Source organism: Phyllobates terribilis, unplaced genomic scaffold (genome assembly GCF_046119375.1).
Source record: "Phyllobates terribilis strain yellow unplaced genomic scaffold, ASM4611937v1 Scaffold_1__5_contigs__length_1240528914, whole genome shotgun sequence".
NCBI lineage: Eukaryota > Metazoa > Chordata > Amphibia > Anura > Dendrobatidae > Phyllobates > Phyllobates terribilis.
The window spans coordinates 1046081843-1046108088 of record NW_027362761.1 but is presented as its reverse complement, the minus strand read 5'-3'; the positions used below and the strand labels follow the sequence as shown (position 1 = coordinate 1046108088).

Genomic DNA, 26246 nt, shown 5'->3' with positions numbered 1-26246 from the left:
TATAATAAGCAGCTCACTGTCTATAGACTATGTACACAGAGAGCTTTGTATGGGCAGGAGGAAGCTTTCTCAGTATTGCTGTATTGCTAAATATAAATACTCTGATTTGGTCACAACTGATGCACCCAGTAATCTATGTGATACATCGTTGGATTTAGCTTCTCTTTGTCTGTATTATGCTGCTCTCAGATGAGGCAGCAAAAACCTGCTGACAGATTCCCTTTAAAGATAATGGCCCAACAACCAGGAACTAACTTCCTGAATGCTCATGTAACTTTCCCCCACCTGGGCTGGCTTAATCAGTTAAACCCTCTCCACAGCGTAACTAAAACTCCTGGGACAAACAGTATGTAAAATCACATATAAAACAGGTTATTGCAATACATCAGAACAACTTCTCTACCTTCAGGCTGAGTGCCCACTATGCGTTTTTCAAGCATTTTTGCCGCGGAATTTCCACAGCGAAAACGCTTAAAAAATGCTTGGTAATACGTGCCCCATGGTCCCCAATGATAATCCGCATGTGCTGTGCACATGCTGAGGAAATTTCCACTGCGGATTATCATTTCGGAAAAATACGCAGCATGTCCATTAATTTTGCAGACACGCAGCGTAATCGCCGCCATTGACTTGCATTGGACCGCGTGACATCCGCATCACTGCATCTGTACATGCGGATATCACACGGTTCAATGTGCGGATGGTACCCAGGTCTGGAGAAGAGGAGACTCTCATCCAGACCCACGTACCATAGAACCTGTTAAAAAAAGAATTTAAAATAAAAAAAAAAGATTATACTTACCTTCTGATGTCCTCCCGGTGTTTTCTCCCCTCCGTCTGGTCTGCTGTATGGGTCGCAGTGCTGTGAAGGACCTGCCATGACGTCATTTTTTTTTTAACTAACTTGGTCACACTACTATAAATCCATGCTGGTTGCATGGATTTATATAGTGTGAACAAGTTGTCAAGCACTTTCTAAGTGATGCTAAAATCGCTTGGAAAAGCGCTTGACAACCCGCATGCAGAAATGCATGCAAAAACACTTGACAAACGCTTCTACCTGGCGGGAAAAATGCATGTAAAATCCGCATGCGTTTTTCCTGCCAGGGAGAAGCGAAAAAAATATGCAGCATTTCTGCATCATGGGCACATAGCCTTACACATCCTGTTTTTTAGATGTATTGGAGTCTCTGTGTGCTCTTTTTATTATGCAAATTAGAACTCTTTGTAATATATTGGTGCTATGTAAATGTTAGACAGGGCCGGCGTCAGCACCCGGCGCACCCGGGCAAATTCCGGGGCCCTGAGCAGGCAGAGGGGCCCACTGGCGGTCGCGCACCCCGCTGGGCTATGGGCGGAGGAGAGCGGTGTCAGCGCCCGCCCTTCTCCGCCGCTTGCTCAGGTCCCCGGCAGCCCGATACTTACCTCTCCCCGTGCCTCCGCAGATCAGCTGTCTTCCTGCTCTGCGCTCCCTGTGACGTCTCAGGTCAGAGGGCGCGGTGACGTCTTTACACCGCGCCCTCCCCTGAGCCGTCACAGGGAGCGCTGAGCGGGAAGATGTCGACAACGCTGGAGTTCGGAGCCGAGCAGCGAGCGGCGGGCAGCAGGCAGCGGGCAGCAGGTAGCAGGTGAGGAGAAGGGAGGTGAGTATTTGATTTTTTTTTTTTTTTAATGTATGGAGGCATGGGGCATTATAAAGAGGGGAGGGGGGGCATCCTGCATGGGGCATTATAAAGAGGAGGGGTGACAGCCTGCATGGGGCATTATAAGGTGGGGAACAGCCTGCATGGGGCATTATAAAGAGGGGGGGATTCCTGCTTGGGGCATTATAATGAGGAGGGGTGACAGCCTGCATGGGGCATTATAAGGTGGGGACCAGCCTGCATGGGGCATTATAAGGTGGGGAACAGCCTGCACGGGGCATTATAAAGAGGGGGGGGCATCTTGCATGGGGCATTATAAAGAGGAGGGGTGACAGCCTGCATGGGGCATTATAAGGTGGGGAACAGCCTGCATGGGGCATTATAAAGAGGGGGGGATTCCTGCTTGGGGCATTATAATGAGGAGGGGTGACAGCCTGCATGGGGCATTATAAGGTGGGGACAAGCCTGCATGGGGCATTATAAGGTGGGGAACAGCCTGCATGGGGCATTATAAAGAGAGGGGGGGCCATCCTGCATGGGGCATTATAAAGAGGAGGGGTGACAGCCTGCATGGGGCAGTATAAAGAGGAGGGGTGACAGCCTGCATGGGGCATTATAAAGAGGAGGGGTGACAGCCTGCATGGGGCATTATAAAGAGGAGGGGTGACAGCCTGCATGGGGCAGTATAAAGAGGGGGGGCAGCCTGTATGGGGCATTATGTGGGGGGTAACAGCCTGCATGGAGCATTAAAAGGGAGGGGCCTGTATGGGGCATTATGTGGGGGGTAACAGCCTGCATGGAGCATTATAAGGGGGGGACAGCCTGTATGGGGCATTATGTGGGGGGTAACAGCCTGCATGCAGCATTATATGGGGACCGGTATCCTGTATGGAGCGTTATATGGGGGCCAGTATCCTGTATGGAGCGTTATATGGGGGCCAGTATTCTGTATGGAGCCTTATATGGGGGCCAGTATTCCGTATGGAGCCTTATATGGGGGCCAGTATTCCGTATGGGGCCTTATATGGGGGCCAGTATTCCGTATGGGGCCTTATATGGGGGCCAGTATTCCGTATGGAGCCTTATATGGGGGCCAGTATTCCGTATGGAGCCTTATATGGGGGCCAGTATTCCTTATGGGGCCTTATATGGGGGCAAGTATTCCGTATTGGGCCTTATATGGGGGCCAGTATTCCGTATGAAGCGTTATATGGGGGCCAGTATTCCGTATGGGCGTTATATGGGGACCAGTATTCCGTATGGAGCCTTATATGGAAGCCAGTATTCCGTATGGAGCCTTATATGGGGGCCAGTATTCCATATGGGGGCCAGTATTCCATATGGAGCCTTATATGGGGGCCAGTATTCCGTATGGAGCCTTATATGGGGGCCAGTATTCCTTATGGAGCCTTATATGGGGGCCAGTATTCCATATGGAGCCTTATATAGGGGCCAGTATTCCATATGGGGCCTTATATGGGGGCTAGTATTCCGTATGGAGCCTTATATGGGGGCCAGTATTCCGTATGGAGCCTTATATGGGGGCCAGTATTCCGCATGGAGCCTTATATGGGGGTCAGTATTCCGCATGGAGCCTTATATGGGGGTCAGTATTCCGCATGGAGCCTTATATGGGGGTCAGTATTCCGTATGGGGCCTTATATGGGGGCCAGTATTCCGTATGGGGTCTTATATGGGGGCCAGTATTCCGTATGGGGTCTTATATGGGGCCCAGTATTCCGTATGGGGTCTTATATGGGGGCCAGTATTCCGTATGGGGCCTTATATGGGGGCCAGTATTCCGTATGGGGCCTTATATGGGGGCCAGTATTCCGTATGGGGTCTTATTTGGGGGCCAGTATTCCGTATGGGGTCTTATATGGGGGCCAGTATTCCGTATGGGGCCTTATATGGGGGCAAGTATTCCGTATTGGGCCTTATATGGGGGCCAGTATTCCGTATGAAGCGTTATATGGGGGCCAGTATTCCGTATGGGCGTTATATGGGGACCAGTATTCCGTATGGAGCCTTATATGGAAGCCAGTATTCCGTATGGAGCCTTATATGGGGGCCAGTATTCCATATGGGGGCCAGTATTCCGTATGGAGCCTTATATGGGGGCCAGTATTCCGTATGGAGCCTTATATGGGGGCCAGTATTCCTTATGGAGCCTTATATGGGGGCCAGTATTCCATATGGAGCCTTATATAGGGGCCAGTATTCCATATGGGGCCTTATATGGGGGCTAGTATTCCGTATGGAGCCTTATATGGGGGCCAGTATTCCGTATGGAGCCTTATATGGGGGCCAGTATTCCGCATGGAGCCTTATATGGGGGTCAGTATTCCGCATGGAGCCTTATATGGGGGTCAGTATTCCGCATGGAGCCTTATATGGGGGTCAGTATTCCGTATGGGGCCTTATATGGGGGCCAGTATTCCGTATGGGGTCTTATATGGGGGCCAGTATTCCGTATGGGGTCTTATATGGGGCCCAGTATTCCGTATGGGGTCTTATATGGGGGCCAGTATTCCGTATGGGGCCTTATATGGGGGCCAGTATTCCGAATGGGGCCTTATATGGGGGCCAGTATTCCGTATGGGGTCTTATATGGGGCCCAGTATTCCGTATGGGGTCTTATATGGGGGCCAGTATTCCGTATGGGGCCTTATATGGGGGCAAGTATTCCGTATGGGGCCTTATATGGGGGCCAGTATTCCGTATGAAGCGTTATATGGGGGCCAGTATTCCGTATGGGCGTTATATGGGGACCAGTATTCCGTATGGAGCCTTATATGGGGGCCACTATTCTGTGTGGAGCGATTCACCGGTTTCTGAGCTATTGTGGAATTTACAATAGATATCACTCATGAAGTGAAATCTTTGCATTGTACTATATATATATATTTCTCCGCCGTATCTCTGCATTATGAATCGTGGTATGTGTTAAAGGGGCCCACTGAGACTCTTTCGCCCGGGGCCCAGAAAAACCTGGAGCCGGCCCTGATGTTAGAGAATAATTATAGACAGTGGAAAGCCCAAATTGTACTTTATTCTTAACAAATGAACGTCCCATTCGGGACTCGTAGCTTTTGCGGGGGATGTTCACATTTGAGTTGCAAAATGGGTCATAATGGATCTGTCAGATTGTATGATGCCAGAGTAACCAGAACCTTATGAATGTGTAAGGGGAATGTTTGTACTTATGGAGAGTGCCAGAACTTTATGATCATTGAGCAATGGCCAGGTTTTTTCTATGAGGTCAAATGTTGATGGATTTAAATGACTGATGAGCACAAAAGTGAGGTAATATCACTTTGTCAGCAGTTTAGCTTAGCTACAAAGCAATAAATAAAGAACTAAAATAAAATACACAGAAATAAAATAAAAGCATAATAATATATACAGTACATGTACATGAAAATTATATATAATACAAAGAAATAAAAGACAATACAAAGAATAAAAATGTGAACTCTTTCAGTTTTGCTAAAAACAGTCTGCACTATTCTGTATGGTAAGCCCATTCCAGAAGCTTGTTAAAAAAGTGATATAAATAAATCAGTTGATGAACGCTATATATTTCTATGGAACACACATCAAGGCTATGTGCCCACGTTGCGGAAATGTAGCGGAAAATTTGCGCTTCATTTCCACATGTCCTTTCCTGGAAAAACACATGCGGAATTTCGCAAGCGTTTATCGCGCGTTTTTTGCGCGTTATCGACATGCGGAATTGCCTTGCGTTTTTTATTGCAATGAAAAGGCAATTCCGCATGCGGAAACGCAAAATTAATTGTCATGCTGCGGATTTTTGTGCGCATCAAAAACGCTGCGGAAAAATCTGCAGCATGGGCATAGAACTTGCGGATTCTCATTGGGGACCATGGGGTGCGGATTATCAAGCTTTTTACAAGCGTTTCCGCTGCGGAAATTCCGCATCAAATACGCTTGTAAAACGCTACGTGGGCACATACCCTTAGGCATCATCCAGATGTCTGTTTCACAATCCGAGTACAGTCCGCGATGCACAGATTATCCTGACATAAAGATGGCAGTGGTCAGGAAGGTGAAAACTGGCTTCAGCGGGAAAAAGAAAAAGAGGACCTAGCACTTTTTCACCTTTTGGAAAACTTCATAAAGAAAAAAGAAGACTAAGTATAAACCTTTATCAAATATAGATCATTAAGAAAACAAAAAAAATCCACAGTAAGGTGCCTGTAGGCAGCTGAAGTCGAGGCTCTACTAGAACCAACTGTATAGATAAATCCCTGACCCTACTCTATGGTTTGGCTGCTGCTGGCTCTGAACAGAATGTAGTAAAAGACTCAAATTAACCCCTTAAAAATAGCTGTAGCCTTCTTTTAGTTGAATAAGCCTTTAGAAGCAGCTATAATTTTCTCCTGGAGATTAACCCTTTGGAGGCAGTTGTGTCCTCTTCCTTTAGCTGGTCTATAGAGTACACAGGGACATTTTAATACATTTCAAAATATATAATAATATTCGATGTGAATCTCAAGCATTTCACTGATACACTGCCCATTTGGATAAATTAATTCACCACGTTTGTAAATCCCTTCTGGTGAATGTGTGAGAAAAAATTTCCAAACGTAGTGAAAGGCCTAGCTACTTGACAAACTGACAAAACAGGCGAAATGACGTGTTCATCGTAAATCCTGCAGATGTAAACACCAAGCTCCATTTCATATTCAGATGCAGTATTAAATCAGCTTCTCCTCTTGTAACAATATAATTTAAAAATCTTAATAGAAAAAAATAAACTAATAACAAATTAGTATGCTGTTACTCTAAAGATAACCACCAAGTTTCTGTATAGAAGACTGGCATAAATATAAATCTGCCCCACTTTGTAGCTGGTTTATGTCCTTACCTTACACAATCACTTCCACTTCTAAAAGGTCTCATATTGTACCACATCTTCTTTTTACAGGATGTGGTAAAAAAAAAGTACCATAGACAGTATGTCACCCAGTCACATGAACTCCGTAAGATATAATTATTGATTTAGTAGTTGTTACACATATATGGTTTACCATGTAGTACAGCCAGGAGACATGTAAAATACAATATCATGTCTTTTTTATTTTAACATTGAGTTTTCATAATTTACTACGTATGTAGCTCCAGTCTTTCTGTACAGATATAACGCACTAGCTATTGAGCCCATTCTACGCCCAGGAGGCGAGCATTTTTATTGGTATATGGTCTCCCATCCTGGTAGTTGTGCTGCCCCCATCCTGGTATTTGTGCTGCCCCTTCCTGTTATGAACTGCCCTCATCTCTATCCTGGTATGCATGGCACCCCTCACCCCAAATCCTGTATGCATGGCACCCCTCACCCCCAATCCTGTATGCATGGCACCCCTCACCCCCAAATGCTGGTATGCATGGCACCCCTTATCCCCAATCCTGATATGCATGTCACTCCTCATCCCAATCCTGGCATGCTTGGCACCCCTCATCCTGGTATGCATGGCTCCCTCATACCTAATCCTGGTATGCATGGCCCCCTCAGCCTTATCCTGGTCGGCATGGCTCCCTCATCCCCAATCCTGGTATGCATGGGCCCCTCACTCCCATTCTGGTATGCATAGCACTCCTCATCCCTTTCCTGGTATGCATGGTACCCCTCATCCTGGTATGCATGGTACCCCTCATCCCTTTCCTGGTATGCATGGCACCCCATCCCTCATCCTGGTATGTATGGTACCCCTCATCCCTATCCTGGGATGCATGGCCTCTCATCCGAATCCTGCTATGCATGGCACCCCTCATCCCTATCCTGGTATGTATGGCACCCCTTATCCCTAATCCTGGTATGCATGGTACCCCTCATCCTGGTATGCATGGTACCCCTCATCCCTATCCTGGGATGCATGCCACCCCTCATCCCCAATCCTGGTATGCATGGCACCCCTCAGCCCCAATCCTGGTATGCATGGCACCCTTCATCCCTAATCCTGGTATGCATGGCACCACTCATCCCCAATCCTAGCCTGCATGGCACCCGTCATCCCCAATCCTGGTATGCATGGCACCCCTCATCCCCAATCCTGGTATGCATGTCACCCCTCATCCCCAATCCTGGATCCTGGTATGCATGGCACCCCTCATCCCCAATCCTCGTATGCATGGCACCCCTCATCCCCAATCCTGGTATGCATGGCACCCCCCTTCCCCAATCCTGGTATGCATGGCACCCCCCTTCCCCAATCTTGGTGTGCATGGCACCCCTCATTTCAAATCTGGTATACATGGCACCCCTCACCCCAATCCTGGTATGCATGGCACCCCATCTCTCATCCTGGTATGCATGGCCCCCTCATCCCAAATTTGGTATACATGGCACCCCTCATCCCAATCCTGGTATGTATGGCACCCCCATCCCCCAATCCTGGTATGTATGGTACCCAATCCCTCATCCTAGTATGCATGGCTTTCTCATCCCCAATCCTGGTATGTATGGCCACCTCATCCCTATCCTGGTATGCATGGCACTCCTCATCCCTATCCTGGTATGTATGGTACCCCTCATCCTGATATGCATGGCACCACATCCCTCATCCTGGTATGCATGGTACCCCACATCCCTATTCTGGTATGTATGGTACCCCGCATCCTGGTATACATGGCACCCCTCATCCCAATTCTGCTATGTATGGCCTCCTCATACCTCAATCCTGGTATGCATGGCACTCCATCTCTCATCCTGGTATGCATGGTACCCCTCATCCCTATTCTGGTATGCATGGTACCCCTCATCCTGGTATGCATGGCACCCCATCCCTCATCCTGGTATGCATAGCACCCCATCCCTCATCCTGGTATGCATGGTACCCCACATCCCTATTCTATTATGTATGGTACAACTCATCCTGGTATACATGGCACCCCTCAACCCAATTCTGGTATGTATGGCATCAATCATCCCCCAATCCTGGTATGTATGGCATCTAATCCCTCATCCTGGTATGCATGGCTCCCTCATCCCCAATCCTGGTATGCATGGCACCCAATCCCTCATCCTGGTATGCATGGCTCCCTCATCCCCCAATCCTGGTATGCATGGCACCCAATCCCTCATCCTGGTATGCATGGCTCCCTCATCCCCAATCCTGGTATGTATGGCCCCCTTATCCCTATCTTGGTATGCATGGCACTCCTTATCCCCCAATCCTGGTATGCATGGCACCACATATTCCTATTCTGGTATGCATGGTACCCCTCATCCCTATTCTGGAATGCATGGTACCCCATCCTTCATCCTGGTATGTATGGCACGCCTCACCCCCCAATCATGGTATGCATGTTCCCCTCACCCCCAATCCTGGTATGCATGGTCTCCTCACCCCCCAATCTTGGTATGCATGGCCCCCCTAACCGCCCAATCCTGGTATGCATGGCCCCCCTCATCCCCCAATCCTGGTATGCATGGTGCCCTCACCCCCAATCCTGGTATGCATGGTACCCCTCACCCCAATCCTGGTATGCATGGTACCCCCTCATCCCCCAATCCTGGTATGCATGGTCCCCTCACCCCCAATCCTGGTATGCATGGCACCCCTCACCCCAAATCCTGGTGTGCATGGCACTCCTCACCCCCCAATCCTGGTATGCATGGTACCCCTCATCCCCCAATCCTGGTATGCATGGTACCCCTCATCCCCCAATCCATCCTGGTATGCATGGTACCCCTCATCCCCCAATCCTAGTATGCATGGTCCCCTCATCCCCCAATCCTGGTATGCATGGCACCCCTCACCCCCCAAATCCTGGTATGCATGGTACCCCTCACCCCTCAATCCTGGCATACATGGTACCCCTCAACCCCCAATCCTGGTATGTGTGGCTCCCTCATCCCCCAATCCTGGTATGTGTGGCCCCCTCAACCCCCAATCCTGGTATGTGTGGCCCCCTCAACCCCCAATCCTGGTATGTGTGGCCCCAGCATCCCTTTCACGCTGCACACATGCAAAAAAAACAAACACTTATACTCACCTTTCTTCCCGGTGCTCTAGCGCTGCTGTGTCCTGTTATGCCGGAGGCCGGGGGAGGAGTGCTGCACTGAAGTACGCGCGTGCCCATACAACGCTGTCCGGCGCCATTTTGCTGAAGACACACTGCAAATGTGTCTTCAGTAAAATGGCGCCGGATAGTGCAATGCACATGCGCCAATTCCGACGCTTTCCCTCTGCCCCTGGCCTCCGGCCAGAAGAGAGGTGCCACGGCAACGCTCCTCCCGGTCAGGTAAGTATGTAAGTATGGCGCCGGAGATCGCGGTATGCGTTCAATGTCCATACCGCGATCTCCGGCGCCATAAACACTCCTCCTACCTGTAACAGCTCCATGCGTTCTTCTGTCTGGAGCCAGACTGCGCAGGCGTGTCGCGCTTGTGCAGTCTATAGAGGCTTCAGACAGAGGGACGCTTGTAGCGTTATATTATAGATACCTTTACTGTTATACAGATAATGAGTGTTAAACCTACAGTGGGGAAAAAAAGTATTTAGTCAGCCACCAATTGTGCAAGTTCTCCCACTTAAAAAGATGAGAGAGGCCTGTAATTGACATCATAGTTAGACCTCAACTATGAGAGACAAAATGAGAAAACAAATCCTGAAAATCACATTGTCTGATTTGGAAAGAAATTTTCTTCAAATTTTGGTGGAAAATAAGTAATTGCTCAATTACAAACAAGCAAGATTTCTGGCTCTCACAGACCTGTAACTTCTTCTTTAAGAGGCTCCTCTGTCCTCCACTTATTACCTGTAGTACAGGCACCTGTTTGAACTTGTTATCAGTATAAAAGACACCTGTCTGCAACCTCAAACAGTCACACTCCAAACTCCACTATGGTGAAGACCAAAAGCTGTCGAAAGACACCAAAATCAAAATTGTAGCCCTGCACCAGGCTGGGAAGACTGAATCTGCAATAGGCAAGCAGCTTGGTGTGAAGAAATCAACTGTGGAAGCAATAATTAGAAAATGGAAGACATACAAGGTCACTGATAATCTCCCTCGATCTGGTGCTCCACACAAGATCTCACCCCGTGGGGTCAAAATGATCTCAAGAACGGTGAGCAAAAATCCCAGAACCACACGGTGGGAACTAGTGAATGACCTGCAGAGAGCTGGGACCAACATTACACAGGCTACCATCAGTAACACACTACGCCGCCAAGGACTCAGATCCTGCAGTGCCAGACATGTCCCCCTGCTTAAGCCATTACATGTCCGGGCTTGTCTGAAGTTTGCTAGAGAGCATTTGGATGATCCAGAAGAGTATTGGGAGAATGTCATATGGTCAGATGAAACCAAAGTAGAACTGTTTGGTAGACACACAACTCGTCGTGTTTGGAGGAGAAAGAATGCGGAGTTGCATCCAAAGAACACCATTCCTACTGTGAAGCATGGGGGTGGCAACATCATGCTTTGGGGCTGTTTCTCTGCCAAGGGACCAGGACGACTGATCCATGTACAGTACATGAAACAATGAATGGGGCCATGTATCGTGAGATTATGAGTGCAAACCTCCTTCCATCAGCAAGGGCATTGAAGATGAAACATGGCTGGGTCTTTCAGCATGACAATGATCCCAAGCACACTGCCAGGGCAACGAAGGAGTCGCTTCGTGAAAGAAGCATTTCAAGGTCATGGAGTGGCCTAGCCATTCTCCAGATCTAAACCCTATAGAAAACATTTGGAGGGAGTTGAAATGAAAGTCCATGTTGCCCAGCGACAGCCCCAAAACATCACTGCTCTAGTGGAGATCTGCATGGAGGAGTGGGCCAACATACCAACAACAGTGCGTGCCAACCTTGTGAAGATTTACAGAAAACGTTTGACCTCTGTCATTGTCAACAAAGGATATATAACAAAGTATTGAGATGAACTTTTGTAATTGACCAAATACTTATTTTCCACCAAAATTTGAAAAAAAATTTCTTTCCAAATCAGACAATGTTATTTTCAGGATTTGTTTTATCATTTTGTCTCTCATAGTTGAGTTCTACCTATGATGTCAATTAAAGACCTCTCTCATCTTTTTAAGTGGGAGAACTTGCACAATTGGTTGCTGACTAAATACTTTTTTTCCCCACTGTATAAAGAAAGACTACACATGCCATAAACAGTTTGCAAACATATAGCTTTATTATTAAAATAAAAAAAATTATAAAACATATATGTGCGTGGAGACATAATCGTACAAATATCAACAAAGAATGAGTCGTTATGCTTGCATTAATCCTATGAATCAAAATATATCTAAAAAATGGCTCCAATACCCTGCAATTGATATAGTGTTGCAGGAACAGAAAAAAAAATAGTAGAATAGGGAAAGGATGAATTCCCTAAACATGGTGGACATATTACAGTATGTGCATTCTACAATTATATAATGTCACCAGTGACAAAGGTAGATATGTAGGGAAGAAGTGCTCAGTTCATAAATTAGTAATTCATAGAAAATACATTGAATTCAAAATAATAAAAAAAATATCAATATAGACAGATATCCAATAAAGTGCAAGAGGCTATAGAAAATAAGTAAGAAAAAAGTGACAGCAAAGTACAAAACGAGTGCTACCTAAAATATGCTGCACTCTATGACATAAATAACTATGTTTCCCTCATAAGCATATAATGGAAGTGCCAGTCCTGATGACAGCAAATATGGTAAGACTGGCTCAAACAAATAAAACCACCTCATGTGATTGCAACCGATGCATGTTTTGCCGTTGCTTCATCAGGGGGCAGATTATGAATGTTAATGCATAGAATATGAAGGTCAGTATACAGGCATGTTACTGCATGGACAGGCATTTGATGTAAGCATTGGTAACTTACAGAATTTAGTTCTGTGCATTACTTACCTACTGTTGAGAACCACACTTTCCCCGTAAAGCCTTTATTTTATCCATTACCTTCTCTTTATCACTATATCCATCTTATAACATTGTCATATCTAGGACTTGCATCTTCAGTCTTACTTGCATTCCCCTTCTCGCTGGCAATACACATCAAATAGTTGTCAGCTGCATGCACAATTGGCTGATGGCCTTCTCTTCCAACTATATACATGCATGTTCAACTTGGCTAAGTATGCATGTGTTCTGTATTGGCAAAGGAGACTAGGCTACGACAAATCACCTTAGGCAACTGATTATTTCTTTAAAAGTTGCAAAAGCAGACTATTCTCTAAACTGATGAGGTGCAAATTTCCCCCAATCCCAGAAGCAGGTTGTCTGTAGATGGGTTTCTGGCTTGAATTTTATCTCTGGTTATGTTAGAAAGTCTTGGTAAAGGGTTAAACATTGAATTATAGGGTAGCTACCTCCACTAGGGAGGTAAACTTTTGTTCAGCAAAAGAACTGGTTTGTATTCTATTGGAAGAACCAAAGGATCGACCTTTTAAATTCAAAAGGGCTTCTCTTTCCATTCTCTACTGATATTAACTGCCAGGAGAGAGTCAAGAAACCCCCATACACATTAAATGGTAAGTTTGTCTCACTAAAATCTGTGTGATCAGCCAGCTTTTACTCCATTATGTTTGTTCAAGAGGAAGAATAAGGCACAACGAATGTGTTACGCACCTGTCCCGGATCCGTTCTTTGATTCCATTTTCCTGGTTCGCTAAACTCCGCTGTGCTCCACATCGGGCTTGGCAGTTGGCCGGCATGATCCCATGGGATCATCTGCCTGGGCCTATATAAGGCCTACCAAGACACACACCTGTGTCTTAGTATTAATACTTTTCTGTTCCTAAGTCCTGTCTGTCTGTGGCTTCCAGTACCTGGGCTACCTGTTTTAAGTCTACCTGCAGCTTCTAGGACCTCTGCTACCTCTGTTACTTGTCTGCAGTCTCCAGAACTGAGCCAGCAGCACAGCGGTGTTACAATACCTGGTGTGCAGGAGGTCAGTGTCGACCCCCCCCAAGGGGAGGTCACTGGTCTCTGCCGTGTATTGTAACACTGCTGTGTTGCTGGCTCATTACTGCAGATCTGATGACTCTTAGTTTCAGGGGAGGGGGCAGAGGCTGTGGTAGTGACCGCAGCCTCGGCCCCCTGCTCTGATGGCGCTTCACTTGAGTATCTCAGGATGCACTGGGGGCTCTCAAACAAATTGTCATCAGGCAGAAAGTAAAGAAAAAAAATAAAGTAGCAGTTAAATAGTGTAGTTGGGGAACGGTAGGGAATTTTTGAAGCAAGTATATTAGAAAATAGATTAGATGATGGCATCTTATAGATAGGGATTTAGATAAAATTTACTTTCGCCTTCGGAATACCCCTTTAAGCCTAAATGAAAATACTCTGTTATGCAAAGCAAAATTTCTATTTCCACAAGGCATTGCTGCTTAGTACTCAGTACTTCTGAGAGATGACACTAGGGAATAACCTTGGGGAATAAGGTTCCTTCTATCGGCAAGAAGGACTGCTCAGGATCAAAACGTCCATCACGTCCATTGCAACTACACTATCTACTCTTCACCAATCAACAAGTGTTTACACGTAGAGGAGCTTTTAATGACTTCCAAATTAATCCAATCCTGCCAAATTCTGCCAAAAAAACATGTCTCTTTTATTAATCTCAGAAACTGGCATAAGTGTATCCCATCTGTCTTTAAAACCTATTTCTCTCAGACAAAGCAGCAATGTTCACTTATTTATAGCGACTCATCTACCTACAACCTGTAACAGTGACAACCATAAGGCCCCATACGTCATATTCTTAGACTGACGATGACGCAAAAGCCATGCGAGTCGATATGTCCCTACTGGCTCTTATAGCAGGTCATGTTGTCATGCTGGATACCATTTTAGTGTAATTCTACCACTGCTTGTGTGACACGCATCAGAGAAGAATGCAGCTCACACGTGTACGAAACACATGTGAACACACTGCAAGAAAGAAAGAAAATGCCACCAAGAAATAAAAGGGAATATGAGCTGCAGGTATCACTTAAAGGTTAATCCATTCTCTCTAATTAGAAAATCATCACATATTAACTCACTAGTAATTAAAACCAGTGTCACTGCAGATTATCTGTAATCAAATACATGACAAGAAGAGGTAAAATGTCTTACAGTGGAAAATAATGAAAATGGCAGCCACAAAAGCCTGGCTATAAAAGGCAACAATGTAATTTACTGTTTTTCAGGTTTTCAAACATTTGGGTAACACTAGAAATCAATATTGGAGACATGGTGACTGTCACACAAGGCAAATGGACAAATATTGGGTACCTGTTAAAGTAGAATTTAAAAAGCTTGTACGAGATAAAAATAAATTTCTGCATGTTGGGTCAAAAGTACTGTGTCTCTCTAGATATATAGATATTACAGTCTTCAAGATCAGTGTTATGATCTGCAACATAAACTAAGGAAAGAAAGGGGAAAGCTGTCCCTACAGCAAGACTAAGCTGAATCCCTACTATGTAGCGGACAGCCTGTTCCTTGTGAACAGACCCGCCTTCGTCCTTGGCTAGTCTGAACGGAGACCTATAGAATAAAGGGAGGGGTCCCTAAAAGAACTAAGGACTGGGACAAAAATGGGACACCTCTTAACAGAAGTTGTTGCAGAGCAAAAAGACAAACAGACAAAACGTACTAGAGGTCCCAGAGGACCAAGCGAACTAGACAGAGATAGGCACCGAAGCACCTGGCTAGAGAGACAGTCAAACAACACTGAAGTCCAGCAAAGCCAGAAGGGCGGAGCTGGAATATAAAGGCAGCTGGTCATGTGACCGCAAAACACAAGATAGCAAAAACTAACAGGAGGGTTCTAACAGTACCCCCTCTTCTATGAGGATCATCCGGATCCTCCAGGCCCAGGCCTATCAGGAAACCTCCTGTGGAAAGCTTTAACAAGCCTAGGAGCAGAGACATCATCAGACTCCTGATTCAAATGTCTAAGTTCTGATTCAGCAGATGAGATTCGATCAGGATCGTCATATAATAGCCCCATAGCAGAAAAAAATTCTTCAACAGAACTTAAACACGGATCATTAGGTTGGAGAGAAAAGGCCCACCCCTGTGGTTCTTTGCGCAAAAGTGACATAATAAAACCAATGCGCTGTGATTCATTCCCAGAGGACCTCGGTCTCAAACGAAAATATAACAAACAAGCATTTTTAAAGGAAAAAAAATCTTGCTGTTTACCATAAAAAATATCAGGCGGTCCTACCTTGGGTTCGGCAAAATGTGTTCCAGGACAGCTACTCACGTGTTGCTGAAGCTCGGCCACCTCCAGAGACAATCCCTGCAGGCGTTGAGCCAACTCCAGGACGGAAACCATACTGATCCCCGAATTTCTTTCCTTTTAGTTTTTTTTATGGGCAGGACTTACTGTTATGATCTGCAACATAAACTAAGGAAAGAAAGGGGAAAGCTGTCCCTACAGTAAGACTAAGCTGAATTCCTACGATGTAGCGGACAGCCTGTTCCTTGTGAACAGACCCGCCTTCGTCCTTGGCTAGTCTGAACGGAGACCAATAGAATAAAGGGAGGGGTCCCTAAAAGAACTAAGGACTGGGACAAAAATGGGACACCTCCTAACAGAAGTTGTTGCAGAGCAAAAAGACAAACAGACAAAAAGTGCTAGAGGTCCCAGAGGACCAAGCGAACTAGACAGAGATAGGCACCGAAGCACTTGGCTAGAGAGACAGTCAAACAACACTGAAGTCCAGCAAAGCCAGAAGGGCGGAGCTGGAATATATAGGCAGCTGGTCACGTGACCGCAAAACACAAGATAGCAAAAACTAACAGAAGGGTTCTAACACACAGCCCCTTTAAGATCACTTGCACTTACCACAACATCATCAATTGTTTGTCTTATTCTCTCCTGATGTTTTGTCACCACTGTCTTGGCCACATACACTGTGTGCAGAATTATTAGGCAAGTTGTATTTTAGAGGATTATTTTTATTATTGATGAACAACTATGTTCTCAATCAACCCAAAAGACTCATAACTATCCAAGCTCAATATTTTTGGAAGTTGGAGTGTTTTTTTTTTTAGATTTGGCTATCTTAGGAGGATATCTGTTTGTGCAGGTAACTATTACTGTGCCGAATTATTAGGCAACTTAATAAAAACCAAATATAATTCCATCTCACTTGTTTATTTTCACCAGGTAAACCAATATCAGTACACAAAATTTAGAAACAAACATTTCTGACATGCAAAAACCAAAACCCAAAAAATTACTGATCAGTATAGCCACCTTTCTTTATGATGACACTCAACAGCCTTCCATCCATAGATTCTGTCAGTTGCTTGATCTGTTTTCGATCAACATTGCGTGCAGCAGCCACCACAGCCTCCCAGACACTGTTCCGAGAGGTGTACTGTTTTCCCTCCCTGTAGATCTCACATTTTATGATGGACCACAGGTTCTCTATGGGATTCAGATCAGGTGAACAAGGGGGCCATGTCATTATTTTTTCTTCTTTTAGACCTTTACTGGCCAGCCACGCTGTGGAGTAGTTGGATGCATGTGATGGAGCATTGTCCTGCATGAAAATCATGTTTTTCTTGAACGATACCGACTTCTTCCTGTACCACTGTTTGAAGAAGTTGTCTTCCAGAAACTGACAGTAGGTCTGGGAGTTGAGCTTCACTCCATCCTCAACCCGAAAAGGCCCCACAAGTTAATATTTGATGATACCAGCCCATACCAGTACCCCACCTCCACCTTGCTGGCGTCTGAGTCGGACTGGAGCTCTCTGCCCTTTACTGATCCAGCCTCTGGCCCATCCATCTGGCCCATCAAGAGTCACTCTCATTTCATCAGTCCATAAAACCTTTGAAAAATCAGTCTTAAGATATTTCTTGGCCCATTCTTGACGTTTTATCTTATGTTTCTTGTTCAAAGGTGGTCGTTTTTCAGCCTTCCTTACCTTGGCCATGTCCCTGAGTAGCGCACACCTTGTGCTTTTTGATACTCCAGTAACGTTGCAGCTATGAAATATGGTAAAACTGGTGGCGAATGGCATCTTGGCAGCTTCACGCTTGATTTTCCTCAATTCATGGGCAGTTATTTTGGGCCTTTTTTGGCCAACACGCTTCTTGCGACCCTGTTGGCTATTTGCCATGAAACGCTTGATTGTTCGGTGATCACACTTCAAAAGTTTGGAAATTTCAAGACGGCTGCATCCCTCTATAAGACATCTCAGAATTTTGGACTTTTCAGAGCCAGTCAAATCTCTCTTCTGACCCATTTTGCCAAAGGAAAGGAAGTTGCCTAATAATTAAGCACACCTTATATAGGGTTTTGATGTCATTAGTCAACACCCCTCCTCATTACAGATATGCACATCAGATTTACTTAATTGGGAGTTGGCTATCAAGCATATGCAGCTTGGAGTAGGACAACATGTATAAAAAGTATCATGTGATCAAAATACTCATTTGCCTAATAATTCGGCACACAGTGTAATGTGGGACATTCTGAGATGTTGTGCCTGTTCCAAATTAAATTGTAAAATTCAAATACGTGCACGGAAGAACCACATCTGATACATTGAACATTAGGACAGATCTGACTTTATTACATCACTGGTCAGGGTTTTATAGCTTGGTAATAGTCATACATGGCAACAATATAATTGGCTCATCTTATATCTATGAAGCGTCAGCGTCTCAGCCACCTGCCGGGCAAGGACGCCGTTCCCCTCACCGCCGCGGTCCCGGTCCAGCGTCCTCCAGCTCCCTTGCTGCTGCCCGGGGTGCACGCATCACGCGCAGCTTCCCGGGCACTGTGCTTAGGACGCACATGCTCTCTTCCTCTTAAAGGGGCCGCGCGCGCCGTCCTAAAGAGTCCCCGGCCAATGGTCGGAGGACCACTCCTATTTAAAGCACCTCCTTCAAAATGGAGGTGCCTGTGCAAGGTTGTTGTTTGTGTGCTAACACTCTTCTCAGCCCTCAGGTTCCAGTGCCCACCAGCCTGTCTTTCAGCCGTGCCCTCCCAGCCTGTCTATCAGCTGTGCCCGCCTGCCTATCAGCCGTGCATGCCTGTCCATCAGCCGTGCCCGCCAGCCTGTCTACCTGCATCACCCGTCAGTTTACCTGCCGTGACCGCCGGCTTGCCTACCCGGATCACCTGTCAGGCTAACTGCCGTGCCCGCCTGCTTGTCTACCCAGATCACCTGTCAGGCTACCTGCCGTGCCCGCCTGCTTGCCTACTCACATCACCTGCCTGTCTACCGGCCGTGTTCATCCGCTATACCTGTCAGCTTCAGCCATCTGACCCGTTGGAGTCGCCTGCTCTCACACAAGGTTGGTCCCAGAGTGACACCTGGTTCACCTTCCCGGTCCCTCCTTGGTTCACAGAGTCGACTAAGCCACCGTGTGGCCAGGGTCGGTCCGGGTAGGCACTAAGTTACGCTCCTCTGGTCCCTCCTTGCATCACAGCACAGAGGTTCCACCATCTGGATCGGTAACACTCTCCATATGTGCTGCCATTAGCATACATACATCTCATTGGCTAAAAGTAATTCTCCCTACTCCCAGCTTTTGGATTTTAGGAATCTCTCACGTTCTAGTTTGGTTTCTTCCTTATGTTTCTCTAAGTCTTTAGACAAAGAAAATCCAAAGACTCCTTATCTCACACACACATACTGGCTCAAACTGCGTTTAAGAAAGCAGAAGATGGACTTAGAATATCCAAGATGGAGTCAGGATAGATAAATATAAATCCTGCTCTCAAACCACACACAATCATTTACCTATACCAATTATGTCATTGTCTCCTTCCCACCCCATTTGAACCTACTTTGATAGAGGTGTTTGTTTGAAACATGAGACGAAAACCACTTGTTTTTCTCCATTTTACCATCAGTTTTAATGATTATTGATATTCTGTGTTCACCTGTGTGAATTTAAACACGTATAATTGCACATCCCTCCCATTTTTATGTATATGTATGTATATATTTCTATGTATATATGTGTCTGTACCTCTTCATTCATATGGCCTGATAAAGATACCTGTATGGTGCTGAAATGCGTATTCTCAATAAAATGACCGTACCTCTAACCATGAGCCATTTGTTTTCCAACAGTGCCCAGAGGTTCCTTGTTTTTCTTCTACACCCTCCATTGAAAATGATGCCAGACAACAAATCAATTGAGATATAAAGAACTAAGATTGCAAAAAACAAACATGCATTGTAAAAAATTCATGCTATACATTCTCTAAAAGAGTTAATATATGTAAAAAATAAGTTGTTTTGAGATTCATACCTACAGGGGGTCTGGTGCCAAATTGGAATATCCAATAGGTTTCACTGTTCAGTACACACAGCTCCTAATTGCTTACTCTTTTGGGTTAATTAATCTACTCCAGAACAACCCATTGATCCCTAATGCAGAGTAATAAAATGTTTGGCCACTTCTGATGCATTCTTAGAACCCTTATTTATATATAACAAATGTTCTGCTATTCTTACTTTTAGCATTCTCGTAGTACAAGCAATATATAATGTATCACAAATTGTTCACCAAATGCCTATTATAAAAGCCTCGTGTCACAATTAATGAAAAAGTATTTTTTTTATATTTCTGCCCCATAGCATCTCGAAACATACTAATCTTTCTTGTATAAATGTAAATGTTGAACCAAGAGCTTCCAGAGCAGAAAAGTCCCTTTTAATTTAGCCACATATTTTTATTTTCAATTTGGAAAATAATATCACTAGGTGACAAGATGTCTCCCAAGTTCTACGTTTTTTAGATACTACCTTACACCCATCAGACTAAATTCTTTATAATATATCATCTTGGTAAAGTATCAGGAGAAATTTATAAAACATATTTCTGAAGACATCAAAATTGCAAGGTGATAAAAGAAACTATTTAATTGCATTTTTATCACCTCATTCCCCCTTTAAACAACAAAGAATTTGGAGAACTATTCTTACAAAGGTCTATCGTTAAGGAAAGTTATGTAAAAGTAGAGAAAATTAAAAATATTCACATTTATAATTTTTGGGTAACAAAACACAATTAAGAGAATAATGTTCAAGTATGGGAGGTTGTTAGATCCTTTTTGAAAAATGTTCATTTCTTGAAGAAACAGTTGTGGTATCAATATGGTTAAATCCCTTGATAATAGTTAGGCCAGATATTGGGGGAAATTGCTTATAGATTATTGTAAGAGGAGAACACAATTTATTGTTACAAATAGACTTTGTTATATATCGGTTAAATTAGCCAAAATGAGTAAAAGAAGGATGAATAAATATTTTAAAGGTTTAGGAGGAACTGGGGGTCTAATTTATCTGCTTTGGAGATGTCCTGTATTACAATACTATACATAGATTTTGGTAGGGAGTGGGGAATATTGTATAACTTCTATTCGAAACAAATCTCTCTGGACACAATTGATGTGTGTTAGAATATTTAAAGACCCATTGTGCACAAAATGAAATACAGGAAGCTACTATCTGGTGTAAAATAAGTCACTAACTAGTGTTACCTCCATTAATTCAGTGCTATGGTACATTCCCCCACCCATAAAATAAAATTGTTATGAGTTTTTAAAGCTTTTTTGACTCCTATTTCTCCTGCTTATGCCAATTTAAGTGGAGTTGGTATGCTAATACTTGTTTCTTAATATGCAAATCTGTAACATTGAGGCCTCACTGATGGTATTGCATGATGGATATATTGTATATCTGCCTGTGTTTGTCAGCACTTAGGACACCAAAAAGTTAGCAAAATTGAGTACCATAGAGGCAGTGGTCGGCCAAGGAATCTTAGTGCAGCAGATGAAAGACACATGATACTTCCTCTCAAAATTGTAGGATGTTCAGCAGTGCTTTAACACAAACCACGATTCATGATGCACAGATACGGCGGAGAAATATAGATATACAACACAGGGCCCAGGCGGTCCCCTCATCCTTCACATATGCAGACATGCACACATGCACAGTAGGCAGACATGCACACACACACACACACACACACACACACACACACACACACGACGCAGACATGCATACAGTACACAGACATGCACACACACACAGTACGCAGACATGCACACAAACACGGTATGCAGACATGTGCAGTCTGTGTCCCCCACCTTAAGTGTCCATTAGCTGAAGTGTCTGAAATATGAATTAATTCTGAATAATATGATGCATGCAGACTGCACCTTACATGCCATCACCGCACTCTAATCAGCATCTGTTTATCCATTCCTCTTACAGGTACGTCACCCAGCTTTTCCCTTGCTGAATTCCATGCTGTCTTTCCTATACCGTTCTGTTCCAATTCTCTAATGGTACGTCACCCAGCTTTTCCCTTGCTGAATTCCATGCTGTCTTTCCTATACCGTTCTGTTCCAATTCTCTAATGGTACGTCACCCAGCTTTTCCGTCTTGACTCACATGCAGACTTCTCTATATTTCTCTACCCCTATGTTCTACTGGTATGTGACCCAGCAAGGCCCCCCACTTTCATTTATGGCCTTGTTTACTCTGTCTTGATCACCCAGCATCTGGTTCAATCTAATCAGCTGATCAAGATGAGCACAGACTACTCCCATCTGCTTCACAGCTGAATGCTTTCTGTAGCCCATATATTGAGAACTAGGAGTCTGTGTCAGACTTCAGTCTGTGTCCCCCAGCTCAAGTGTCCATTAGCTGAAGTGTCTGAAATATGAATTAATTCTGAATTGAATCTGAAGTGAACGGAAGGTAACTGGATACTAAGTCACAGTAAACAATGTTTGTGTTTGATTTCACTCTCACCCCCTTAATCATTCACTTCTTTCAACCACCCCTAATCCCTACACCTAGTAAGGAACTCTTCATCTCTCCCTCCATTCTCCCCACCCATCTCACCTCCTCCTCAGAGCTATTCCACAACATACAATCCTTTGTCTCCAAACACAGACAGCCACCTCATGCCCTCTCCTGCTCCCACCTACTAACGCTTTCTCTGCTCCTCCTTACTGCCGACGACATCTCTCCAAATCCTGGCCCTCCTCACCACATCCCTACATTCACTTCCACCTCCTACCCACGATCTATCCCAAACTCTCGTAACCCTTCTAACCTTATACCCATCCGCCCAGCCCCCGCTTCCCCAATTCCACTAACAGGAGCTCTATGGAACGCTCGTTCTGTCTGCAACAAACTTTCCTACATTCACAATCTCTTCATCACTAACAAGCTTTCCTTCCTCGGCATCACTGAAACCTGGCTCACCCCCTCCGATACAGCCTCTCCTACTGCACTATCGTATGGCGGATTCCACCTCTCCCATACCCCCCGCCCCACCGGCAAGCACGGTGGAGGAATAGGTTTACTCCTCTTAGAAAACTGCTCCTTCACCCATATCCCACTGCTGCCCGCAATTACTCTCCCCTCTTTTGAAGTGCACTGCGTGCGCATCTAATCCCCATCCAACCTCCAACTGGCTATCATCTACCGCCCCCCAGGATCAACCACCACTTTCTTTGACCACTTCACCACCTGGCTCCTTCATTTCCTCTCCGTTGACATCCCCACTATCATCATGGGCGACTTTAACATCCCCATTGACACTTCCCTCTCAGCTGCCTCTAAGCTTTTATCCCTCACTTCCTCCTTTGGTCTTACTCAGTGGTCTTCCACACCCACCCACAAAGACGGCCACACACTGGACCTCATCTTCACCCGCCTCTGTTCCCTATCTAACCTCTCTAACTCACCTCTCCCTCTTTCTGACCACAACCTACTCACATTCTCTTCACTCTCCTCCCCGGGGCAACAATCCCCACTCCACAAACTTACATACCCTCGTAGAAATCTCAAACACCTTGACCTACACTCTGTCTCTGAATCCCTCCTCCCTCTTACAGACATTAGTTCCTTACATGATGCAGATGCTGCTGCCACTTTATACAACGCCACAACAGCTGCAGCTCTCAATTCGGTCGCCCCCCTCACGCATACCAAGGCTCGCACAATCAACAGACAACCCTGGCACACCAGCCTAACTAAAGAACTGCGACGGGCCTCCAGGGTTGCTGAACGTAGATGGAAAAGTTCCCACTCCCATGAGCACTTCATCGCATTCAAACAGTCCCTCACTACCTTCAAGTCCACACTCACTGCAGCAAAACAAACATACTTTGCATCTCTCATATCCTCCCTGTCTCACAACCCTAAACAACTATTCAACACCTTCAATTCTCTCCTCCGTCCCCCAGTGCCTCCTCCCTCTCCCCTTATTTCAGCCGAAGACTTTGCCTCATTCTTCAAGCAGAAGATTGACAACATCAGACAAAGTTTTTGCCTAAAGCCCCCACCGCCCCTCCCCACACCTACTCAACCCTCCTCCTCCAAAACTACATTCTCCACCATTTCTGAAGATCAACTTTCCTCCTTACTCTCCAAATCACACCTCACCACCTGTAAACTTGACCCAATCCCGTCCCACCTCATCCCAAACCTTACCACTATCTTCATCCCAGCCCTAGCCCACCTCTTCAACCTGTCACTAACAACTGGTGTCTTCCCCTCATGCTTCAAACATGCCTCAATCACACCCATCCTCAAAAAGCCCTCCCTTGACCCATCCTAGCTATCGCCCCATATCACTTCTCCCCTATGCCTCAAAACTACTGGAACAACATGTCTGAACTGTCCTCCCACCTCTCCTCCTGCTCCCTCTTTGACCGCCTACAATCCGGTTTCCGACCGCACCATTCTACTGAAACTGTACTGACTAAAGTCACAAACGACCTACTAACCGTCAAATCTAAGCGACACTACTCTGTCCTCCTCCTCCTAGACCTGTCATCTGCCTTTGACACAGTGGACCATTCCCTCTTACTTCAGACTCTCTCATCTCTCGGCATCACAGACTTGGCCCTATCCTGGATCTCCTCATACCTAACAGACCGGACATTCAGTGTCTCCCACTCACACACCACCTCATCATCTCGCCCCCTATCTGTCGGTGTCCCCCAAGGTTCAGTTCTAGGACCCCTGCTCTTCTCCATCTACACCTTAGGCCTGGGACAGCTCATAGAGTCTCATGTTTTTCATTATCACCTCTATGCTGATGACACACAGATCTACCTCTCTGGACCCGATATCACCTCCTTATTAACCAAAATCCCACAATGTCTGTCTGCTATCTCATCCTTCTTCTCTGCCAGATTTCTAAAACTTAACATGGACAAAACAGAATTCATCATCTTTCCGCCATCTCATTCAACCCTCCCAACTGACCTATCTATCAACGTCAATGGCTGCCCACTCTCCCCAGTCCCTCAAGCTCGCTGCCTTGGGGTAACCCTGGACTCTGAACTCTCCTTCAAACCACATATCCAAGCCCTTTCCACTTCCTGCCGACTCCAACTCAAAAATATCTCCCGGATCCGCACATTCCTAAACCATGAATCTGCAAAAACACTAGTGCACGCCTTCATCATCTCCCGCCTTGACTACTGCAACCTCCTGCTCTGTGGCCTCCCCTCTAACACTCTCGCACCCCTCCAATCTATCCTAAACTCTGCTGCTCGACTAATCAACCTGTCCCCCCGCTATTCCCCGGCCTCTCCTCTCTGTCAATCTCTTCACTGGCTCCCCATTGCTCAGAGACTCCAGTTCAAAACCCTAACCATGACCTACAAAGCCATTCACAACCTGTCTCCTCCATATATCTCCGACCTAGTCTCCCGTTACATACCTGCACGCAACCTCCGATCCTCACAAGATCTCCTGCTCTACTCCCCTCTTATCTCCTCCTCCCACAACCATATACAAGATTTCTCCCGTGCTTCCGCCCTACTCTGGAACTCTCTACCCCAACGTATCAGACTCTCGCCTACCGTGGAAACCTTCAAAAGGAACCTGAAGACCCACCTCTTCCGACAAGCCTACAACCTGCAGTAACCACCGCTCCACCATACCGCTGCATGACCAGCTCTACCCTCACCTACTGTACCCTCACCCATCCCTTGTAGACTGTGAGCCCTCGCGGGCAGGGTCCTCGCTCCTCCCGTACCAGTCGCTGTCACATTGTGTTCAAGATTATTATAATTGTCCTTGTATTATACCTCATGGAATAAATGGCGCTATAATAATAAATAATAATAATAATAATAATGTGCACACACACAGTATGCAGACATGCACACACACGGTATGCAGACATGCACGTCCACACGGTACGCAGACATGCATGCATACACGGTACGCAGATATGCGCACACACACAGTATGCAGACATGCACACACACACGGTACTCAGATATTCATGCACACACACAGTACGCAGACCTGCGAGCACACACATACAGTGCGCAGACATGCGCACACACATACAGTATGCAGACATGTGCACACACAGTACGCAGACATGTGCACACACAGTACGCAGACATGCGCACACATGTAGGCATGCACACACATACACACATGCACATGGTACAGGCATGCACACATACAATACGCAGACACACACATACACAAACATATACACAGATATGTACACATACAGACATATATACATATTTGAACACAAATTCTTAAAAACACATATAAAACAGACATAAATAGATATACACAGTCATACACACTGA

The 26246-nt window shown here is 45.5% G+C and overlaps 1 long non-coding RNA gene across 1 annotated transcript in view; it reads left to right on the top strand.

Moving 5' to 3' along the window:
* Positions 1-21071, top strand: part of LOC141158225 (uncharacterized) — a 122962-nt gene extending 101891 nt beyond the window's left edge. The window contains exons 2-3 of the long non-coding RNA XR_012248264.1: positions 18581-18937; positions 19723-21071. This is a non-coding gene — a long non-coding RNA (uncharacterized lncRNA). The remainder of the gene's footprint in view (positions 1-18580; positions 18938-19722) is intronic.
* The last annotated feature ends 5175 nt before the right edge of the window (positions 21072-26246 follow it).